We start from the raw sequence: 18,218 nt of genomic DNA on the forward strand, positions 1-18,218 counted from the left end.
TTTTAACAAGGCATCAAATCATTTGCACACTAAAGTTCATATATGGGAATCTCTGTATACAAGCTGGAAAGAGGCTACACTAGGGACAAACAATATTTATATATTGTCTAAGAGATCCTCTGCAGCTGTAGAATGTCTAGTAATATTAGCAAACTATACAAACTCTATGACTGGTAGATAGCATGTTCTCCTGAGGGATACATCATTGCCTCTTGCTCCTGAAGATTCCAAGAACTGGAAAGCAAGGATTTAACAGCATCTCAATCATACAGTGAGGTCATTCATTACAGCTTATTCTCCATCATCAGCCCAGATGATGAAAAAGGCTATTTTCTTTCAAGGTCATCCCTCAGAAATGCTCTCCAATGAGTGAAATGAAACCAAATCAGCAGACAATTGCACCAGCCGTCAGGAGGCCTTCTCTCTCAGTATGACCAACTCTGTCACCAGCAAGATAATTTGCAGCTCTACGAGATCTTGCCTATGTGTCAAAAATGCCTAGAGTTTTATGCTTTACTAACTTACTGTCTTGCTAAGGTGCAGTGGCCAACTATGCAATGACCCTAGGCAGGAATTCAAATTGAGTCCTTGACCCATCTGAGGCTCAGACCCTGTGGTTTGAATCCAGTGATCACAGTGACAACCTCACACATAAGTGTTCTTCTTAGGACAACATAATCCTCAGAAAGTATGGACAATTCCTTCAGCATCAGATAAGTTAATCTACCTACTCTAGTATAGGTTGGATATTATTAGAACTTTTATGGAAGCCAGGAAGAAAATGCTCACAGTTAAAAGCTCTTTCTTACCTACCTCCAAAACCACAGTCCCTGATATTTGATTCCAGATACTGCAGCATTGAGGATGTTACAAAGCTTGCTTCAGAGTTTGTTGTTGCTGTTGTTTGTTTTTTTAGGGACAGGGTCTTGTTCTGTCACCCAGGCTGGAGTGCAGGGATGTGATCATAGCTCACTGGAGCCTCAACCACCTGGCCTCAAGCCATCCTCCCGTCTCAGCCTCCCAAGCAGTTGGGACTACAGGCACATGCCACCATACCTGGTTGATTTATTATTATTATTATTTATTTTTTTTTTTGAGACAGAGTCTTGCTCTGTCACCCAGGCTGGAGTGCAGTGATGCAGTGGCATGATCTTGGCTCACTGCAACCTCCGCCTCCCAGGTTCAAGCGATTCCCCTGCCTCAGCCTCCTGAGTAGCTAGGATTACAGGCGCCTGCTACCACGCCTGGCTAATTTTTTGTATTTTTAGTAGAGATGGGGTTTCATTGTATTAGCCAGGATGGTCTTGACCTCCTGACCTCGTGATCTGTCTGCCTCGGCTATTATTATTTTTTTTGAGACAGTCTCGCCCTGTCTCCCAGGCTGGAGTGCAGTGGTGCCATCCTGGCTCACTGCAACCTCCATCTCCAGGGTTCAAGCAATTCTTCTGTCTCACTCTCTGAAGTAGGTGGGATTACAGGCGTGCGCCACCATGCCCAGCTAATTTTTTCTATTTTTAGTAGAGACGGGGTTTCACCATGTTGGCCAGGCTGGTCTTGAACTCCTGACCTCAGGTGGTCCGCCCGCCTTGGCCTCCCAGAGTGCTGGGATTACAGGTGTGAGCCACTGCACCCAGCCTATTTTTTATTTTGTAGAGACGAAGTCCTGCTATGTTGACCAGGCTGGTGTTGAACTCCTGGCCTCAGGCAATCTTCCCACCTTGGCCTCGCAAAGTGCTGGGATTACAGATGTGAACCACTGCACCTGGCCTGCTTCGTAGTTCTAACTAGGATTTTCCTTATAATAAGATCCCTGGGAGAGGGTTCAAAAAGAGTTCACCTAACACATATCAACTTTTGCTCTGAAGAGAATTCAAAGTTCCAAGGTTCTTACAAAACTCTCTAGGCACTGCCGTTAGCTTGGGCACTAGTCACTAATAAAACAGGTCTTTCACTGAAGATAAAATGAGAATAATAATATAAGCAGAAAATGGCTAAGCCAGTAAAACAACAGAAACAAGAATAAATGAAATTATATGTTCTTTTTAACAGGTTTATTGAGGTGTAATTTACATGCCATGTAATTCACCCTTTATAAGCACAGAGTTCACTGATATTTAGTAAATTTATAGTTTTGCAATCATAACCACAATCCAATTATAGAACGTTTCGATCACCCACAAAATATCCCTAGTGCCAATTTGTAGTCAATCCCTGTTTCCACCCACAAGCCAGGCAATCACTAATCGGTTTTCTGTCTTTATAGATTTACTGTTTCTGGATATTTAATGTAACATCCAGTAAAGGAATCGTAGAGTACATGGTCTTTTGCATCCAGATTCTTTCATTGAGCACAGGAGTCAGCAAACTACCTGCTGCCTGTTTTTGTAAATAAGGTTTTACCGGAACACAGCTACAGCTATGCATTCATATACTGTCTGTTGCTGCTTTGGCACTACAAAGGCAGAGTTGCTAAGTTGCAACAGAGACCATCTTGTCCACAAATCTGAAATATTTACTACCTGACCCTTTAAAAAAACATTTGCCAACCTCTAACTTAGCATATTTTTGCGTTTCATCCATGCTGTAGCATGTCTCAGTCATTCATTCCTTTTTATTGCAGAACATTTTGCAATATATCACATTTAATATATAGCATGATTGCTTATATATTAATATATCACATTTATATTCATGTGTATTAATATATCACATTTGACTATCCATTCATTTGCTGATGGACATTTGGATTGTTTCTAATTTGGGGCCATTATGAATAATGGAGCTATAAACATTCATGTATAGGTTTTTGTAGGAACATATGGGTTCATTTCTCATGGCAGACACCTAGTACCCAGGAATGAAATTGCTAGATTCTACGGTAAGCTTATGTTGAACCTCATAAGAAACTGGCAAACTGTTTTCCAAGTGGCTGTACCATTTTACGTTCCCACCAGTAATGTATGAGGGTTCCTGTTTCTCCACATTCTTACTGCCTCTTGTCACCATCTGTCAATTTTATTTTGCTATTCTAATGGGAATATCATGGTGGTTTTAATTTGTATTTCTTCTAATGACTAACGATGTTAACATCTTTTCATGTTTCATTTGTCTTCTTTGATGAGCTGTCTATTCAAATCTTCCACCCATTTTTTCTTTTTTCTCAGGTTATCTTATTATTGAGGCGTAAAACTTCTTTATATATTTCGTATAGAATTCCTTATCAGATGTATGATTTGCAAATATTTTCTCCTATTTCTCTATGGGTTGTCTGTTCACTTTCTCGAGGGTGTCTTTTGATACTCAAAAGTTTCCAATTTTGATGAAGCCTAATGTATCAAATTTTAAAATTTATAGATCTTGCTTTTGGTGTTGTATGTAAAAAATTTTTGCCCAACCCAATCCACTAACAATTTCTCCTATGTTTCTTATCAAAGTTTCATAATTTTGGCTCTTAACATTTAGGATTAATCTTTTAGCGTGTAGCCGTCCAATTTCCTTACCACCACTGTCCCTACTGAATTACATTGATACCTTTACAGAAAATCAACAACTTTAAACGTAAGAATTTATTCCTAGAATCCTGGAATTCAGTTCCATTGATCTATATGACTATCTTTTTGCTAATACTGTACTATCTTGCTAACTGTAGTCTTATAGTAAGTTTTAAGGCAGGAAGTATAAGTCCTCCACCATAGTTCTTATTTTTTCAAGATGGTTTGGCTATTTTGAGTCCTTTGCATTTCCACAGAAGTGTTAGCACCCTACCAAAAACAAAGCTTGCTGAGGTTTCCAATATTTGTATTTAAAGCTGTACTTTTTCTTTAAGGATCAGCTTGTCCATTTCTGTAAATGAGCCTGATATGGTTTGGCTGTGTCCCCACCCAAATCTCATCTTGAATTGTAATCCCCATAAACCCTATTGGGAGGGACCTGGTGGGAGATAAGTGAATCACAGGGGCGGTTTCCCCCATATTCTTCTCGTGATAGTGAGTGAGTTCTCATGAGATCTGATGGTTTTATAAGCATCTGGCATTTCCCCTGCTGGCACTCATTCTCTCTTCTGCTGCCCTGTGAAAAGGTGCCTTCTGCCATGATTGTAAGTTTCCTGAGACCTCCCCAGTCATGTGGAACTGTGAGTCAATTAAACCTCTTGTCTTTATAAATTAGCCAGTCTCAGGTAGGAATATTTCTTCATAGCAGTGTGAGAACAGACTAATACAAAGGCTACTGATATTTTCATAGGAATTGTGCTGAATCTATGAATCAGTTTTGGGAAAATTTCCATTTTAACAAATATTAAGTCTTCCAGTCAACGAACTTGGTATATCTCTCCACTAATGTCGCTCAGCAATGTTTGGTACTTTATAGGACTTTAGCTTTTTTTGTTAAATGTATTTTTAAGTAGTTGATTCTTTCTTTTTTTTTTTTTAGACAGAGTCTTACTCTGTCACCCAGGCTGGAGTGCAGTGGCGCGATCTCGGCTCACTGTAACCTCCGCCTCCCGGGTTCATGCCATTCTCCTGCCTCAGACTCTCTGAGTAGCTGGGACTACAGGCGCCCACCACCACGCCTGGCTAATTTTTTTGTATTTTTAATAGAGACAGGGTTTCACCGTGGTCTCGATCTCCTGACCTCGTGATCCGCCCACCTCAGCCTCCCAAAGTGCTGGGATTACAAGCGTGAGCCACCGCGCCCAGCCGTAGTTGATTCTTTTTAATGATGTTGTGAATAGAATTGTTTTATTAATTTTTGGGTTGTTCATTGTTAATATACAAAATACAATTGATTTTTATATATTGATCTTGTATCCTGCAACTTTGTTGCACTTATTAGTTTGAGTAGGGGCTTTTTGTGGGTTTCTCAAGGTTTTCTACAAACTGCATCATGTCATCTATGAATAATGACAGTTTTACTTCCTCTTTTCTAATCAGGCTACCTTAAATTATTTTTTCTTATTGCATTTTAAAGATACTCCAGCGCAATGTTGAATAGAAGTGGCAAGAGCAGGCATCATTGATATTGTTCTTTACATCAGGAGGAAAGCATTCAGTCTTTCACCACTATGTATGTTAACTGCAGGTTTTTCATAGATGCATTTTTATCAAATTAAGGAATTTTCATTCTATTCCTACTTTATTGAATGGGTATTAAATATTTTGCAATGTTTTATCTATTTTAAGATAATCATATGGTTTTTATCATTTATTATTTATATGATGTATTATATTAATTGACTGTCTGATATTAAACCAACCTTGCATTTCTAGGAAAAATCCTATTTGTTTATGGTGTTAATCTTTTTCATAAGTTGCTGGATTTTGTTTGCTAATATTTTATTGAGAATTTCTGCATTTTACTCATGAGGGATATTAGTTTGTAATTTTCTTCTTGTATCTTTGTCTGACTTTGGTATCAAGGTAATGCTGGCCTCATAAAATGAATCAAAAAATGTTTTCTCCTCCATTTTCTGGAAGATTTTGTGAAGGATCAGCATTATTTATTCTTTAAACATTGGGTAGAACATTTAAAGAATAAATAATGGTAGAAAAGACCTGTGAGCCCATCTAGGTCTGAGGTTTTCTTTTGGGAAAAATTTTAATTACTAATCCAATTTATTTATTATAGCTCTGTTCAGATTTTCTTTTTTCTTCTTTTGAATCAGTTTTGATCATTTGTGTCTCATTAGAAATTTATCTATTTCATCTCATTTGTTGTAGGGACCCTCAGCTCCCCCTCAACTTTCTTTCTTTGTCCTGACAGGGGAACATAAAGTACCTGGACATAGCTGCATGCTCTCTGCTGCAGGCTTGAACCCACACTGAGGCCTTGAACATTCCCAGGCAAGATAAAGTTGTATAGATTGTTGCCCAAAACACTGAAAGGTCAAATATGTTGCTAAAATGTAGAAACTAGCCCGAGCCCTAAGTCAAATTCCCTAATCCCTCATATAATTTCCATAACCCGACTCCCTCATTATAGACGTACCTGGCCAGAACATCTCCTGTCTCTCTATCTGTTGAGAGGACTCTGAAGCCCTCTGTTTGTAAGATCTCCTAATAAATGCTTTAGACCAGTCACCCTAGTGTTTAGTGCTTCTTTCTTTCTTGGAATCCTAACCAGCTTCTATATCAGGATGGTCTGGGGTAGTTCCTTATGGGAACTCCACTGCTGCCAGTTTTGGGCGTGGGTTTGGTTGGACAGAACATTTGTTTGCATAAAGTTGTTCATAATATTTCCTTATAATTGTTTTAATTTCTGTAGGGTTGGTTGTGATGTTTCTGCTTTCATCCCTGATTTTGGTAATTTGTGTCTTATCTTGCCTTTTATTGATCAATCTAGTTTAAGATTTGTCAATTTTGTTGATCTTCTTAAGCAGCACTTTTGGCTTTTTAAAATTTTTCTCTAATGTTTTTTCCTGTTTTCTATTTCACTGATTTATGCTCTAATATTTCCTTACTTCTGTTTGCTTTGGGTTTGGTCTGCTTTCCTTTTACCAATTTCTGAGGGTGTCTTTTGTGAAAGATGTTAGTAAAAAAATAATTTCTGAGGGTGGAAACTTAAATGACTGATTCAAGATCATTTTTCTTTTCTAATGTAGATATTGAAATATATACATTTCTCTCTAAACACTGCTTATCTGAATCCCATATATTTTGGTATATTGTGTTTTCATTTTCATTTGTTTCAAAACATTTTCTAATTTTTCTTAAGAAGACACACAAATGGCCAACAGGTGAAAAAAATGCTCAATGTCACTAATCATCAGCAAAATGCAAATCAAAACCACAGTGAGATATCACCTCACCCCAGTTAGAATGGCTATTATCAAAAAGACAAAAAGTAATAAATTCTGGCAAGTATGTGGAGAAAGGGGAACTCTGTGCACTATTGGTGAAAAGGTAAATTAGTACAGCCATTATGGAAAACAGTGTGGAGGTTTCTCAAAATATCAAAAATGGAACTACCATATGGTCCAGCAACCCCATTACTGTGTGTATATATACACAAAGGAAATGAAACCAGTATGTCAAAGAAATATCTATTTTTTCTTTGACCCATGAGTTATTTAACAATTTGTTGTTTAATTTCTATATATTTGAGACTTTTCAAGTTTATTTCTATTATTGATTTCTAACTGTGTTCTCGAAACATACCTTTCATAATTTCAGACTTTTAAAATCTAGTAAGACTTATTTTATGGCTTCATGTATGGTGTATCTTGGAGATATTTTCATGTCTTCCTTAAATAATGTATATTCTGGCCAGGTGCTGTAACTTACACTTATAATCTCAGCACTTTGGAAGGCCAAGGCGGGAGGATCGCTTGAGACCAGGAGTTTGAGACCAGCCTGGGCAACATAGTGAGACCCTGTCTCTACAAAAAATAAAAAAAAGAATTAGTCAGTCCAGTAGTCCTAGCTACTTGGGAGGCTGATCACTTGAGCCCAGGAGTTCAAGATTACAGTGAGCTATGATCACACCACTGCACTCTAGCCTGGATCACAGACAGACTCTGTCTAAAAAAACCCCAAATGTATATGCTTTCATTGGATGGAGTATTCTATATATGTCTATTAGGTCAAGTTGGTTGATAGTGTTGTTCAAGCTCTTTTATATCCTTTTCATTTTTTGTATAGTTATTTCATCAATTATTTAGAGTGGGGTATTAAAGTTAACAATTATTATTGTTGAAATGTCTATTTGTCCTTTCAATTCTGTCAGTTTTTGCTTCGTGTATTTAGGGCTCTGTTGTTAGATGCATATATTTATAATTATTATATATTCCTGAAGAATTGCCTGTGTTTTCATTATAAAACACCGCTCTTTGCTGTTAATAAGTGTTTTTTTTTTTTTTGGTCTTACAGTCTATTTTATCAGTAGAGCCACTCCAGTCTCTCATGAATTTTTTTTACATGGAATACCTTTTTCCATTCCTTTACTTTCAATTTATTTGTGTCTTTTAATTGAAAATGTGTTTCATATATGGCATATGGTTAGATATTTCTTTTTTATATGGTTTGACAATATTTACCTTTTGATTTGCATTTTCCATGAATTAATGCTTAATGGAATTTGATATGGTTCTATTTATATCTGCCATTTTTCTATTTGCTTTCTATTCATTCCATATTAGTTTTCTGTTGCTGCTATAACAAATTACCATGAATTTAGTGGTTTAAAACAACATATATTTATTATCCTTCAGTTCCAGGGGTCAAAAGTTTGATGCAGATCTCACTGGGCTAAAAGCAAGGTGCTAGCAAGGTTGCATTCCTTTCAGGACACTCTAAGACAGAATCCATTTTCTTGCTTTTTCCAGCTTCTAGAGGGTGCCCTCCATCCTTGGCTCATGGCATCCTCCAAAGCCAGCTATGGCCACTCGAGTCTTTCTCACATTGCATTATCTGACGCTGACTCTTCTGCCTCCCTCTTCCACTTTTAGAGATCCTTGTGAGTATATTGGACCTGCCTGAATAATCCAGAGTAATCTTCCTATCTGACGATCAGTTGATTTGCAACCTTAGTTTCAACTGCAACCTTAATTTCCTTTGCCATGTAAGGTAACATACACACGGATTACACCGTTTAGGATACAGACATACTGGGGGTGCATTACAATGCTGGTATCTTTACTTATCATGATGTCTAGCACCTTTTTGTTTCTTTGCTTGTCCTTTATGCCTTCTTCAGTGTTAAATAAATATTTCATAATGTACCATTTTAATTCTAATTCCTTTGTTGAGTTTTTTATTTCCATGCCCCACCCAGAATCACAACTTCAGGCTAGTTGCAATGTTGATGTTCCCTGCTGTTTGCCACTGAGATTGCTAATGTTTCCAACAACACTCAACAGCGTGAGGTTTTCCCACATTCTACTGTGCTCCAAATCAAAGTCAGTGCCCCCTGACAACAAAGCTGATGGTTTTCATACTTTGCCCATACTAAAGGAGATGGGGTAAGGAGACAAGAGCAGTCTCAGGCTAAAATACCATAGACACTCACTGTTCTTATCTAGCTAGGTTCAGTACTTTCTCCTGAATAAAAGCTTTTCTATTTTGGTATGCCTGTGCTAGATTTCAGGAGTTCATAAATGGTTGGTTTTGATAATTTTGTACAATTTTGTCATTGTTTTGGGGAAGGAAATTTGCTGAACTCCTCACTCTACCGTTCTCATATTATTTTAAGCACATAAAATGTTGGCAAATAATACATCATAGCATCTTCATCTAGGATAAAGTCACCCTGTTTCTGAATCAGATAGCTTTGTGGTGGGAAGGGAGTAATATGTTGCCTAAAAACCTACAGATATTGAAGGAAGAAGGGATAGCTTAAATTTGTATATCCTTCTTTCTTCTTAGATGGATTAAACCATACTTTGGTAAGAACAATATATAAATCATTGGTGACAACTTCAAATTATTAGCAGTAATTGTCCAAAGGCTGAGTTGAGTACCCATAATCTTTATTTGAATTTGAACAAAAATATCTCGGCCAGGTGCAGTGGCTCATGCCTGTAATCTCAGCACTTTGGGAGGCCGAGGCAGGCGGATCACTTGAGGTCAGGAGATCAAGACCAGCCTGGCCAACACGATGAATCCCCGTCTCTACCAAAAATACAAAAATTAGCTAGGTATGTTGGCGCGCACCTGTAATCCCAGCTACTCTGGAGGCTGAGATGGGAGAATAGCTTGAACCTGGGAGGCGGAGGTTGCAGTGAGCCGAGATCATGCCACTGCACTCCAGCCTGGGTGACAAAGTGAGACTCCATCTCAAATAAACAAAAAAAAAAAATCTCTCTTCCATAGATTTAACATTAGTTCTCAAGATCCTTCTGACTATGGAAAAACCCAGTACTGCAACATAAATGAATAAAGCATTATAATCATTGTGTCTAAAAAGTAATCAAGACTAAAAAAATATGTTAGCTGAATTGAACCACATTGGAAACTATTCTGAAACATATACATGATCATAGCACCAGTACAGCTGAGTGTAGTCCTGGATGTGGTCCAAGTTGCTTCCTATGAAAATCACTCCAGGAATGTCAGTTCCAGCAGCTGGACCCATGTTATACTAGCAAGGCTGGAGCAGTGTCAGAGGAAGTCTCAAAGAACTCTTAAGTAAGAAAATAGCAGAAGTGACCACAGTCAGTGAAATAAAGCAACAGGGAAGTATTCGAGCATCTTGGAGGTGCTTTCCTTGATCCTAACCTTCCTGCCTTTCCATTCTTGGAATTTTCTATATCCAATAAAACTGTCTCTTTCTGGCACAAGTCAGCCAGGCAGTAGAAGAGTGTCTATGGGCAAGAAGCAGCCATAAATAAGTCCTAGACACCAAGAAATGACACCACTGCACTCCAGCCTGGGTGACAGAGCGAGACTCCATCTCAAAAAAAAAAAAAAAAAAAAAAAGGTACCAGTTTTCCTGTGGACCAAAAACCCAATCTCCTTTCAACTCTATCCTGAATGGAGCCCAGACATGTACTGTACTTGCAGTACAGCTAGGGATCTGCCTCAAGACCTTTTCAAAATGCTGTGAGGCATAAAGGAACATGCTCAGGGGATGCCTCTCCAGAGGCCAGAGGGCTGGACAAGCCCATCTTTGAAGTACATCTAGTCCCCTCTCTTTGGTTCTTCACAGTTAGATATCTTGTGACACCTAATACTTAGCTAACTGTAAACAGAGATCATTATCATATTATTAACCTAGCCTTTCACAGATAGCTGTGATAACTCAAACAGTTTATATGATATATTAAACTTTAATAAAATATATATAGCCCATCAAAACTGTCTACACTAACATTTCTCAGACTTCTTCCCCTTCCTGAACAGTCCCAGTGCAGGTCATAAGCATCTCCTCATATTACTACTGCAAAACCTATTGGCAAGCCTCTTGGCTCTTCTCTTTCCAGTGATCTGTCATTATACACAGCATCATCTGTGGTGAACACCATTATATAGCACAGATTCATTCTGGGTCTCTTGATTGTGCCCAGAAATTACACTCCTTTTATTGAATTATCATGGGATGCCACACAATTAGTATATGTTTTTTTAAATTTAAACTTTTTAGTTTAAACTTTTGCAGTTATTTTACTAATTCCTGCCTGCAAATCAGTCTGGGGAGTCGTGTGCTTGTGTGTGTGTATGTGTGTGTTTGTGTTCACATGCACATACATGCATGCACACAAGTGAGTCAGGAAGAAATCCAAAGAATAAATGGATGATGGGGGGATGCATCTATTTCACTTCAACACTCTGGTCTGCCTTGACGATAGGGGCTGGAGATCTAATGGTGAACACACCGTCCCTGATCTCAAGAAGCTTATAAATCAAGTGGAGGAAACAGCCAATAATAACAGCAGAAAATATTCATTGAACACTTAGATGGTTCCAAGTGCTGAGCTAAGAACTGCACATGGTTCACCTCATTTAATCCTCAGGAGAGCTCTGTGAGTTGGGTACAATCATTCTTCTCATTTTAAAGATGAGAAGATGAGACTTAAAGAGGCTGCCCCAGGTCACACAGCTAAATAAACGGCAGAACTCAGGTGCAGGTTTATTTGATATCGGAATTCACTCTCTTGACCACTCTTTAATTCTGACCCCTTGGAGAGCCATTCTTACGTGCCCTCATGGCCATTCTCCCTAAGGCCCTTATGGCCCATGTACCCTAAAAACTTCTTTTTCCCACTGCCAAATCACCAGACACCAGCAATCAGAGTCCATCCATTGTCCTTTGGAATAGGCACACAGCCCCTTATTTCCCTCCTTAAAGTAATAAGAACAGAAGCTCAAATCCTCAGGCCTAGATTGTGAACCTGCAAGGGCATGGAGCTTCTTAACTGTATCCTCCGCCCACCCCACAGTACTCAGAGTGAAGAGTTTCTCATAGATCCCAAGTGAACTCTTTCTACAGTAGGCAGCCTGGGTGTTTTCAAAAATCAAGACTGGAAGCCCACTAAAGATGGCAGGGCAATGCTAGAATCCACTGAATTATATACTTTAAATGGGTGAACCGGGTGGTATGTGAAATATATATGCATAAAGCTGTTTAGAAAGAACAATATGACAGGGCAGCCAGTCTTTGAGAATGAGAGGCTTCTCTCCCTAAGTCTCCATCAGAAGATGGTGAAACTCATGGAGGGTGGATTTTTTTTTTTAATTGTAAAAAATTTTATTTCAACAGTTTCAGGTGGTTTCTGGTTACATGGATAAGTGATTTAGTGGTGATTTCTGAGACTTTGGTGCCCCCATCACCAAGTAGTGTACAATGTACCCAATATATAGCCTTTTACCCCTCCTCCCCTCCCACCCTTCCTCCCAAGTCCCCAAAGTCCATTGTATCATTCTTACGCCTTTGCATCCTCATGGCTTAGCTCCCACTTATAAGTGAGAACATACGATGTTTGGTTCTGCATTCCTGAGTTACCTCACTTAGAATAATGGCCTCCAACTCCATCCAAGTTACTGCAAAGGCCATTTTTGTCTTCTGTTTTATGCATAAGTAGTTTTCCATGGTGCATATATACTACATTTTCTTTATCCACTCATTGGTTGATAGGCATACAGTTTGGTTCCATATTTCTGCAACTGTGAGTTGTGCTGCTATAAACATGCATGATGATGTGTCTTTGTCATATAATGACTTATTTTCCCAATAGTGGGATTGCTGGATGGAATGGTAGTTCTACTTTTAGTTCTTTAAGGAATCTCTACACTGTTTTCCATAGTAGTTGTACTAGTTTACATTTCCACCAACAGTGTAAGAGTCCCCTTTTCACTGCATTTATTATTTTTTAATTTTTAAATTATGGCCATTCTTGCAGGAGTAATGTGGTCTCTCTTTGTGGTTTTAATTGCATTATCACTAATTATCAGGTTGCATTTCCCTGATAATTAGTGAGGTTAAGCATTTTTTGGTATGTTTGTTGATTGTATATCTTCTTTTTATTTTATTTTATTTTATTATTATTATACTTTAAGTTTTAGGGTACATGTGCACAATGTGCAGGTTAGTTACATATGTATACATGTGCCATGCTGGTGTGCTGCACCCCTTAACTCGTCATTTCGCATTAGGTATATCTCCTAATGCTATCCCTCCCCCCACCCCACAACAGTCCCCAGAGTGTGATGTTCGAGGGTGGATTTTTAAATGACAAAGGAAATAAATCAAATCTAGTTGGTGAGTTCAGGTGTTTCTTCTACTTGCTGTGATGGTTTTGTTACATGTTTAGCTGAAGCAATGTTTATGAGAACAAAGAAATAGGTTCAGATCCCTAAATACGGCTTCTATGTGTATCAATCAGTATCCAAATATGCCCTGAGCCCTGTTGGAAAATTAAACCGAAACTATGAACTGCACAAAGGAAACCAGGGATAAAAGGCAGTCCTCAAAACTTTCTTATATATAGGAAGTGGCTGAATCTGAGAAGCTGGTTGGTAGTTAAAATCACTGGGTGAGAGCTGCATACCAATTAATTCTTCAGCTGTCCCTTGAAATATCAGAGAGATATGGCTGTGAAATACCACTAAACAAAAGTAACCTAAAGCACTAGACTAGGAGTCCAGTTTGTGATTTATAACTGCCCTTGAGTAAGTAAGTCTCTGTCCCTCACTGAGCCTGTTCCTTTATCTGTCAGAAGAGGAAGATGATATCTGCCTTCCTACTTCACAGGCTCGTTGTAATGAATACGTAGGTCTTCGTAAATCCATAATGCTAGTACAGAAAAAAGAGAAAAAGAACATCACTTGCAGGTCATTAACACCCAGTGAGGAAGGTAAGGAAGGCAAGGCAGGAGACTCTAACCTCTGCTGAGACCGTATGCACTTAGTGCCTGCCTCTAAAGGGGACTATGGCTTGTTTCATACACATCTACAGGAATTAAGAGAACTGACTTTGGCAGAGGAAATCTCTGGCAGTGTAACATTATTTGCCAGATGAAGGCTTATCCAGACTAAGTTGCTCTACTGTTTTTAATTAATTTCAACTTGTGTGCAGGATCTCAAAAACAAGAAGCAAGAACAAAGCAAAATCTGTAGAGAGGAGGAGGATTATAGGCAGGTAACATCTGCGCTGTTACCATTCAAATGCTAGACATAATTAAACATGTAGCCTCAGAGCCTTTACAGCTGATGATCCAGTAATATCTGAAAAAGGAGACAGTTGGTCCCCCATGGCTGTTTGTTACATTTATTTTAAAAAACACACACATAAGAGCACATCACAGCACTATTATTTTACTCGATTTCAGTTAGGCTACTTGGGGTTTCCTGCAGGTTTATGACTCTTGATTTTCAAAACCAGTGACATATAATTTGCTCCAATATGTCTCTCATCACTTCTCATTATGATGCATATGCAGAAATCTTGGAAATATTAATTTAGTCCAGTATGACAGATGCTGCCTCCACCTAATCTAATATACCAGCTAAATTCCTCAGACTGTTACATAAACCACGAAATGCATACCCATAAAGTATAACTTGTAGATCCAGAGGAAGAAAGTGTTTCGAAGTTAAAAAAAAAAATCTGCTGCCAGAGAAAGCTGACTAATTGGAAGAGCCTATGAAATAATTTGAAACTATATTAACCTATTATTTCAGGGTCATGCACTGAAGCCTTGTTATTTTGGTAATGTGACACTTTGTTTTCAAATCCAGAGTTTAACAACATTGGCTGATAATTATACTGATTATTATATAGCATGCAGGAGTTCACATCTTGATCATTTAACATGTACTCTATGCCTGTTCATCTAACCTTTTCAACTAGATGACCAGTTCTTAAAGAGTAGAAGCAATGCCTTCTACTCTTGTACTTCTACTCAATGTATTTCATTTTTATCCTTCCACAGTACCTGATATGGTACTGTGTGTACACAGAAAGACCTATATAACCAATTGAAGATTTTTAAAAATCAAGTAAGCTTGTACATAATTTAGTCTACAGAGTGGGAAAGAATAACACTTTTAATTTGGGTGGAGGCTTCTGAAATGATACCAACCTTTCTGATGAACAATCAGATTTATACCTTGTGTTTAAAAATTCTAAGCAGCTGACATTTCTGGGAGCCTTGCCAACAGAGCAGGGTAGCGAGGTCAGTGGTGGCTAGACATCCCACCCTCTGCCGCACCCCGACAAATGTTAGAATTCCCACTTCTCTATGGATTCTTTTCTAAAATCATTGGCCCAGGTTCTAGTCACAACAATTTAAGAGCCAAGTTTTTGGTCCCAGAATCACAAAATAAGTATATAGTGAATACAGACAACCTGTTTTCCTACCAATGAGGAATTTACTAGTTTCTCTCCAGCTTTGTCTCATACTTCTAAATACCTTATAATTCCAAGAGACCAGCACGTCTGTAAGGGACCTCAAACTGGGCCAGTCTAACTCCCTGGGCAACTGAGATGCTAGGGTACATAGAATGTGTCACATAGGCCAGCTTCAATTTCATCTTCAAATGATAATTGCAATTTAAAATTCAGCCTTACACACAGACAATAGCTACACAGGGGAGGCTCCTCTCAGTTTGCAGAATAGAGTGGAACCATTAAGTTCCTTCTTATTGCTAAGCAACAGTTGTGTTAAAATCAAACTGCTCTAGGCTCTCAAACAGCAGAAGAAAATGAGTCTATTCAATTCAGAGCACTTCAGGTGACGAGAGAAGAGAAAGACTGTTCGGGAACCTTGAAATACAAGGCAGATTTAAGCTACATGTTAATTTCAAATATACTCCCTCAATTTCAAAACATTTGGTTGAGTATAAGCCCAGGGTGCTGTGTTCCACAGGGGATGCCCAGAAATGCTTCTCTTTCAAAAAAGGAAAATATGCCCCTTATGTTTAACGTGATTATGAATAATTTGGTCAAAGTTTACTGGCTACTGTGATACCACCTGTATGAGTGATCTGTATCTACCTAACAAATCACCCTAAAATTTGAGACTTAAAACAACAAACATTTATTATCTCACAGTTTGTTTAGGACAAGAATTCGGAGGCTTAGCTGGGTGGATCGGGCTCAGGGCCATGCGGCTGGAGTCCAGGTGTCCACTAGGGCTGCAGTCATCTGAAGGCTGTGCTGGGGCTACGGGGTCTGCTTCCCAGCTCACTCACATGGCTGTTGGCAGAAGACCTAGTTCCTAGTTTTTTCCCTCGCGCGACTCTCCTCATGACTTGGTAGCTGGTTCTCCCCACAGCAAGTGATCCAAGAGAGAGATTGACCAAGATGAAAGGTGCTAAGCTTTTGATGACCTAGGTGCCAAAGTCATACACAATCACTTCTGCTTTATTTGTTAGAAGCAAGTTACTAAGTCCAGCCCACACTAAAGAGAAGGGAAATTTAGCACCATTTCTTGAACGGAGAAGTAGAAAAGTTTGTGGTATATTTTTAAAACCACCAGACCATGCAAGAGAAAGGTTCATGTCCTTCCTAAACAAAATGGCAGCACTACAGAAACCCAAATACAAGGTTCCAGCTATGCCTTATATGTATAAGGCAGAGGTTAGGGTGGTGACAGGTTAGACTGTGGGCCCTTTCTTCACTTATTTTTTTTATTTTTCATTTTTTGAGACGGAGTTTCACTCTTGTTGCCCAGGCTGGAGTGCAATGGCATGATCTAGGCTTACTGCAACCTCCACCTCCCAGGTTCAAGCAATTCTCCTAAGTAGCTGGGATTACAGATGTATGCCACCACACCCAGCTAATTTTCTATTTTTAGTAGAGACTGGGTTTCTCCATGTTGGTCAAGCTGGTCTGGAATTCCTGACCTCAGGTGATCCTCCCGCTGCCTCAGCCTCCCAAAGTGCTGGGATTACAGGCGTGAGCCACTGCACCTGGCATTCTTCCCTTATTTTTTAAACATCAAGTGTGCATTGGGCCAAGGCAATAAAGTACTGATGAAATTCAAGCAGAGTAGGGTGGTGGTTAGAAGAGCCAGATGACAGGATTCAATTCTGCTACTTACTCCCTGTGTGACCTAAGTGACCTTAGGCGATTTACTTAACTCTCTGTATCCTCTGCTGGAACCTGAGTATAGTAATATTAACTACTTCACACATAAGTTAACATATGTAAAACTTGGACCATTGCTCAGTATATTGTATGCCTATTGAAGTGTATAACTCTAAATTACTGTAGTCATTGCTATGTTGATAATAAGTGCAACCACTCAATTTATATACAGAAATGCCCATCTGGGCAGCATAGGAGAATGGTTTGCAAGATGTAGGTGAAGCTTTGGGAGCTTCACCTCTATAAAAATGACCCATAACTGCTATGTATTTACAATCAATTAAAAAGGCTAACTACATGTTATCAAGTTATCGCCTTATGTCTTCCCAGCACTTGTGAAGCCGTAGGCTATAAGTGCCGGTAAGAGCACAACCTGTACTAATCACAGCTGGTGCATAAATAAGGAACACGCACAGGACCTACAGTCTAAGGGGATATTTTCCTGGCAGATTGAAAGCCCCTTCCTCCCTTACCATAGACCTTAGAAGTTTTAATGTTTGGTTTACTTGTGCTGACTTCCACCACCAAGCATATAAAAGCAGTATGTTTCCATAGATTACTTTGACTACCACATTTAATCTTTGACATAATAGTTTGAAAAATTTTTCAACTAAAAGCTTGTCACATCCTTTTAATGTATGAAGCTGATGAAGTTTTACATAATCACAACATTATCATTGGTTATTTCTCCCAAAAAAGTTCATTGAGAAATTCCACTTTTCATTGTATATTTTTGAGGCTGTCTACTATTTCTAACTTTCCTGCATAATAATTTTCAGCTTTGCATAATACTGACATGACCACCACTGTTTATTTGCCCTATTGCCTTTATTATAAAGATTCAAATAACCAAAAAGTCCAGGAAACAGAATTTTTTTAGTCTTTTTTTTTTTTTTTCTGAGACATTTTCACTCTGTCGCCCAGGCTGGAATACAGTGGCACTATCTCAGCTCATTGCAACCTCTGCCTCCCAGGTTCAAGCAATTCTCCTGCCTCAGCCTCCTGAGTAGCTAGGATTACAGGTGTGCTCCACCACGTCCGGTTAACTTTTGTATTTTTAGTAGAGATGGGATTTCACCATGTTGGCCAGGCGGGTCTCAAACTCCTGACCTTGTGATCCGCCTGCCTCGGCCTCCCAAAGTGCTGGGATTATAGGCGTGCACCACCGTGCCTGCCCTTTTTAGTCTTATATGATG

At 38.9% G+C, this 18,218-nt stretch overlaps 1 protein-coding gene across 4 annotated transcripts in view; it reads right to left on the bottom strand.

The window, feature by feature from the left end:
• RASGRF2 (Ras protein specific guanine nucleotide releasing factor 2) overlaps nucleotides 1–18,218 on the bottom strand; it is a 278,300-nt gene that overhangs the window by 68,149 nt on the left and 191,933 nt on the right. The gene's annotated exons all lie outside the window — the stretch shown is intronic.

This window comes from Pan paniscus, chromosome 4 (genome assembly GCF_029289425.2).
Source record: "Pan paniscus chromosome 4, NHGRI_mPanPan1-v2.0_pri, whole genome shotgun sequence".
Taxonomy (NCBI): Eukaryota; Metazoa; Chordata; class Mammalia; order Primates; family Hominidae; genus Pan; species Pan paniscus.